Source organism: Microtus pennsylvanicus, chromosome X (assembly GCF_037038515.1).
Source record: "Microtus pennsylvanicus isolate mMicPen1 chromosome X, mMicPen1.hap1, whole genome shotgun sequence".
In the NCBI taxonomy this organism is placed as follows: Eukaryota; Metazoa; Chordata; class Mammalia; order Rodentia; family Cricetidae; genus Microtus; species Microtus pennsylvanicus.
The window spans coordinates 98,010,283-98,015,213 of record NC_134601.1 but is presented as its reverse complement, the minus strand read 5'-3'; the positions used below and the strand labels follow the sequence as shown (position 1 = coordinate 98,015,213).

Genomic DNA, 4,931 nt, shown 5'->3' with positions numbered 1-4,931 from the left:
TTGGCTTTCTTCCAATATAATATAGATTAAAAATGTTTATTGCTCAAAATAATATCATGAGGATAGAGAAAAAAATATAACACAAATATAGAATATGATATGTATAGTCTTAATATCAGAATGGAGAACTAGTCATTTGATTTAGTAACACTTTATGATGTAAGACCAAAATAAATAGGTAATAAGTAGAATTCAAACCAACAGTTTTTTAGGCATAATAATAGGGCAATGATTATTCTTGTAGACAAGACTATCTTCAAAATTCAGAAAGTAAAAGGTGTGAGAAATGATGCTTTGCTGGCAGAAATTGGTTATATTTTTTAATAATCAGAAATTCCATCTAATGTTCTACTAATATCAATTTTATATAAACTTTTTAGATTGAATATTGAAGCATTATTTAAGAAAAAAACTCAGAGAGTGAAATTGGGCTTTAACCAGAAAACCAGAAAAGCAAAGCAGCCAGCTACTGGTGATTCTGCTTCCAGAAGTCTAAGAATGAGACTGAGAGTAGGAGCTGTCTCCTTCCATTTTATAATCTTCTCTAGTTCTGGAATTAAAGGAGTTTACCACTACCACTTGGTTTCTATGGCAAGTAGTGTGGCTACTAGAATTATGGGTATGTGTCATCGTGGCTATTGGTATGTAAGGCTGGCCAGTGTGACTGCTTTAGCTTTCTGATGATCAGCAATCTTTATTTGTTAAAATATAAATGAAACGTCACTACAGAATGCAGATGTCAAGGGTGTTCATCTTTATTTTATTTTGATTGATTTTTAAATTGTTCTCTTTTACAATTATTCTATATATTGAAGACAAGTTTTAACTTTTTCCTAAACTTGCTTGTTGCATGAAAATCTTGCAAATGTTTAAGTGTCAAATTGTCAATGCTTTTTAATAAGTTATATTCTTCATAATCACATTAAATAATAATTAGATTTAAGGAAATGAAAGTTCACTTAATAAACTCAGTGTCTATTCCTCTGCTTGAAATGCTGTAATGATACTCTGCTTGTAATCAACATAATTATTTATGATGCCTTTTCACCACCACTTTTTTCTTTCATTTTATTCATTCATTTTTTTAAATAAATTAACTTATTTATTTTTACATCCATGTCCCAGTCACCCCTTCCTCCTTTCCTCCCATTCCTTCCTCAATATGGCAGTTGATAATTGTTGAGGGCAGAAGAATCATACTTTTTGAAAGTGTGGTCCATGGTCCAGTGGATGGCACTATATCCATGTACCTATAGACAGCCCTAAATAGACTTACTGGGCTATCGGAAAAACAGCTAACTAACCAACAAACACAAATTTGGAATTTGTTCTTGTTGATGGATACAAGAAGTTAGAGGGTAGAAATAGTGGTTGGTAGAGTCATATTTAATTTTAATATGTGTATGAAATTCTTAAGAATAAGGAAAATTTCCCTGGCAAGGGTGATGCATACCTTTAATCCCAGTACTCGGGAGAGAGACAGGCAAATTTCTGTGAGTTTGAAGACAGCCTGGGCTACAGAGTGAGTTCTGGGACAACTCCAAAGTTACACAGAGAAACCCTCTCTGGAAAAAACAAGAAAAGAATAAGAAAAATTATTTTTAATATTTTAAAGAAACATTTACATTAAAGTAATCAATAATTATGATTATAGACTAATAAACACAGAATTTACTAATGTTATTTCTTATTTGTGAGTCAAAGGTAACATCAATATATGACTCATGGCACACATCTGATTTAAAAATCATTGATTAATATTCTTAAAAATTGTTGCCAGTTTTGAATCTACATTTGCGCTATGAAGATATAATAGTATAATAAATTTGGATACCTTCAGAGATAGTATAATATACCCTAACCAAATGACATTTTTTAAGACATAAACAACGCACTATTGTAATAGGAGCAGCAGGCTGCTTCCCGCCACCCGGCTAGCTTTATACCTGAAATAATTACACAGAAACTGTATCCCTTTAAACACTGCCTGGCCCATTAGTTTCAGCCTCTTAACCCATTTCTAATAATCTATGTAGCACTACGAGGTGCACTTACCAGGAAAGATCTTAACCTGTGTCTGTCTGGAGTGGAAGAACCATGGCGTCTCCTTGACTCAGCTTCTTTCTCCCAGCATTCTTTTCTGTTTACTCTGCCTACCTAATTTTATGTCCTATTAAAGGGCCAAGGCAGTTTGTTTATTTAACCAATGAAACAACAGATAGAAAGATCATCCTCCTCCATCAATGCACTCTTAATATTCTGTTCTTTTGAACATGCTTTGTATCCAATCTTTTTCTTAGAATTAAATTCTCCCTACTTGAGTAAGTTGGGTTTTTTTGTTTTTTTTTAATTTATTTATTTATTAAAGACTTCTGTCTCTTCCCCGCCACCACCTCCCATTTCCCTCCCCCTCCCTCAATCAAGTACCCCTCCCTCATCAGCCCAAAGAGCAATCAGGGTTCCCTGCCCTGTGGGAAGTCCAAGGACCACCCACCTCCATCCAGGTCTAGTAAGGTGAGCATCCAAAGTGCCTAGGCTCCCCTAAAGCCAGTACGTGCAGTAGTATCAAAAACCCATTGCCATTGTTCTTGAGTTCTCAGTAGTCCTCATTGTCCGCTATGTTCAATGAGTCCGGTTTTATCACAGGCTTTTTCAGACCCAGGCCAGCTGGCCTTGGTGAGTTCCCAATAGAACATCCCCATTGTCTCAGTATGTGGGTGCACCCCTTGCGGTCCTGAGTTCCTTGCTCGTGCTCTCTCTCCTTCTGCTCCTGATTTGGACCTTGAGATTTCAGGTCGTGCTCCAATGTGGGTCTCTGTCTCTGTCTCCTTTCATCGCCTGATAAAGGTTAATATTCAGGTGGATGCTTGAGTAAGATTTAACCGTTAATGGAAGAATTATAAAGAAAGTGTGGCAATACACACATTAGAATACTACTCAGTAGTTAAAAAAAAACAATGACATCTTGAATTTTGCATGCAAATGGATGGAAATAGGAAACACTAGCCTGAGTGAGATAACCCAGTCCCAAAAAGATGAGTATGGTATGTACTCACTCATTAGTGGATTATAGCCATAAATAAACGACATTCAGCCTATAGTTTGTGATCCTAGAGAAGCTAAATAATAAGGTGAAGCCAAAGAAAAACATATATAGATACTCCTTAAAATTGGAAGCAGACAAGATTGCCAGGGAAAAGTTGTGAACATGGGGGTGGGGGTATGGTGAGGGGAAGGGAAGAGGGGAAGAGAGAAGAGAGAAGGGGAGGATTGGGGAGAGCTTGGGGGGTGGGATGGTTGAGATATAGAAGCAGGGAAGAAGGAGTCCTTAATTAGGGAGCCATTTTAGGGTTGGCAAATGACTTGGCTCTAGAGGAGTTCCCAGGTGTCCAAAAGGATGTCCCCAGCTAGGTCCTTGGGCAGTAGAGGAGAGGATGCCTGAAGGGGCCTTGTCCCATAGCCACACTGCTGAATATCTTGAATATCAGATAATTTTTATTTTTTTTCTTTTTTTGTGTTTTTATACTCTTTTTTTTAATTGAGAAAAGGAAAAAAAAACAATTTTCGGCCTCCTCCCAGCCTCCCATTTCCCTCCCCCTCCTCCCACCCTTCTCCCCTTCCCCCCACTCCTCTCCCCCTCCCTCTCCAGTCCAAAGAGCAGTCAGGGTTCCCTGCCCTGTGGTAAGTCCTAGGTCCTCCCCCCTCCGTCCATATCTAGGAAGGTGAACATCCAAACTGGCTAGGCTCCCACAAAGCCAGAACATTAAGTAGGATCAAAACCCCGTGCCATTGTCCTTGGCCTCTCATCAGCCCTCATTGTTCGCCATGTTCAGAGAGTTCGGTTTTATCCCATGCTTTTTCAGTCACAGTCCAGCTGGCCTTGGTGAGCTCCCAATAGATCAGCTCCACTGTTTCAGTGGGTGGGTGCACCCCTCGTGGTGAGAATGAACATACTTTCTAGAAGATAAGCTGTCCCATATTAGTAATCAAGTTTATGACAGTTGATGGGTTCAACATCAAGTCAATCATGTAATTTTTATTGAAAAAGTCTTTTATTTTCACAAAAGATTCCACAAATCATACTTGTAATTCAGGATCTTGCTTCTGGAACGTAGGTCTTACTCACCAGCCTTCAATTTTTCCTTTTTAGGCACACAATAACATCTAAAAACTTTCTAATATCCTTGGTTTTGAACTGTCATGTCTTACTGAATCAGAGCCACTGAATTTAAAACAAGCTTAATATTATTTCCTTCAAGGACTGATTCATCCTTCTGGGCATGAGGGACATAACAAACAATACCTGTTTTCATCTAAATCCTGTGAATGTATTTTTTTCTTAAGAAATTTAGGTTTCAGGCAAATGCCCATTCTCCTGAATAACAATGTTGATGGGGAAAATAACATTAATGGATACCTTCTTGTAATGGAAACCAAGTATAATAATCTTTGGTCATGTTATGAACATATAAGTATCTCGGACAGTGACCTTTCAGTTACGCCACCATTTGTCAACCTGTAGCCTCTTCATTTTCCTTTCAAGGAGACTCTGGTATACATTGATATGATTGAAGTTGCTCCAGAGAGTTCCTTTGAGGCCCTTCACAATAGTTGTTTACATCTTCAGAGTGATGTTGGCTTTTTCCTGTAGTGCCAACAGTCTGATTTTTAAGAATGGTCTTCATTCTCCCGGTAGATGGGCAAATAAATAGCAATCAAGTAATTTTTAAATAATTCCTCATATTAGCATAAAGATCATAGATACATGCAATGCCAAATAAGAATCTATTAGTATAAGTGGAAGTAAATAATAATATTAGTGAAAAGATGGTACCAAAACACATCCATAAGAAGAGTATATACCATTATGGTAGAATATATGATAACACATCTCTTTATTTCTGTGATAAAAAAAACATATCAAGTTTTTT

At 37.3% G+C, this 4,931-nt stretch overlaps 1 pseudogene; it reads right to left on the bottom strand.

Annotated features, from left to right (window-relative positions):
• Window positions 1-4,132: 4,132 nt before the first annotated feature.
• LOC142840434 (large ribosomal subunit protein uL6 pseudogene) lies at window positions 4,133-4,685 on the bottom strand (annotated as a pseudogene).
• Between the last annotated feature and the right edge of the window lie 246 nt (window positions 4,686-4,931).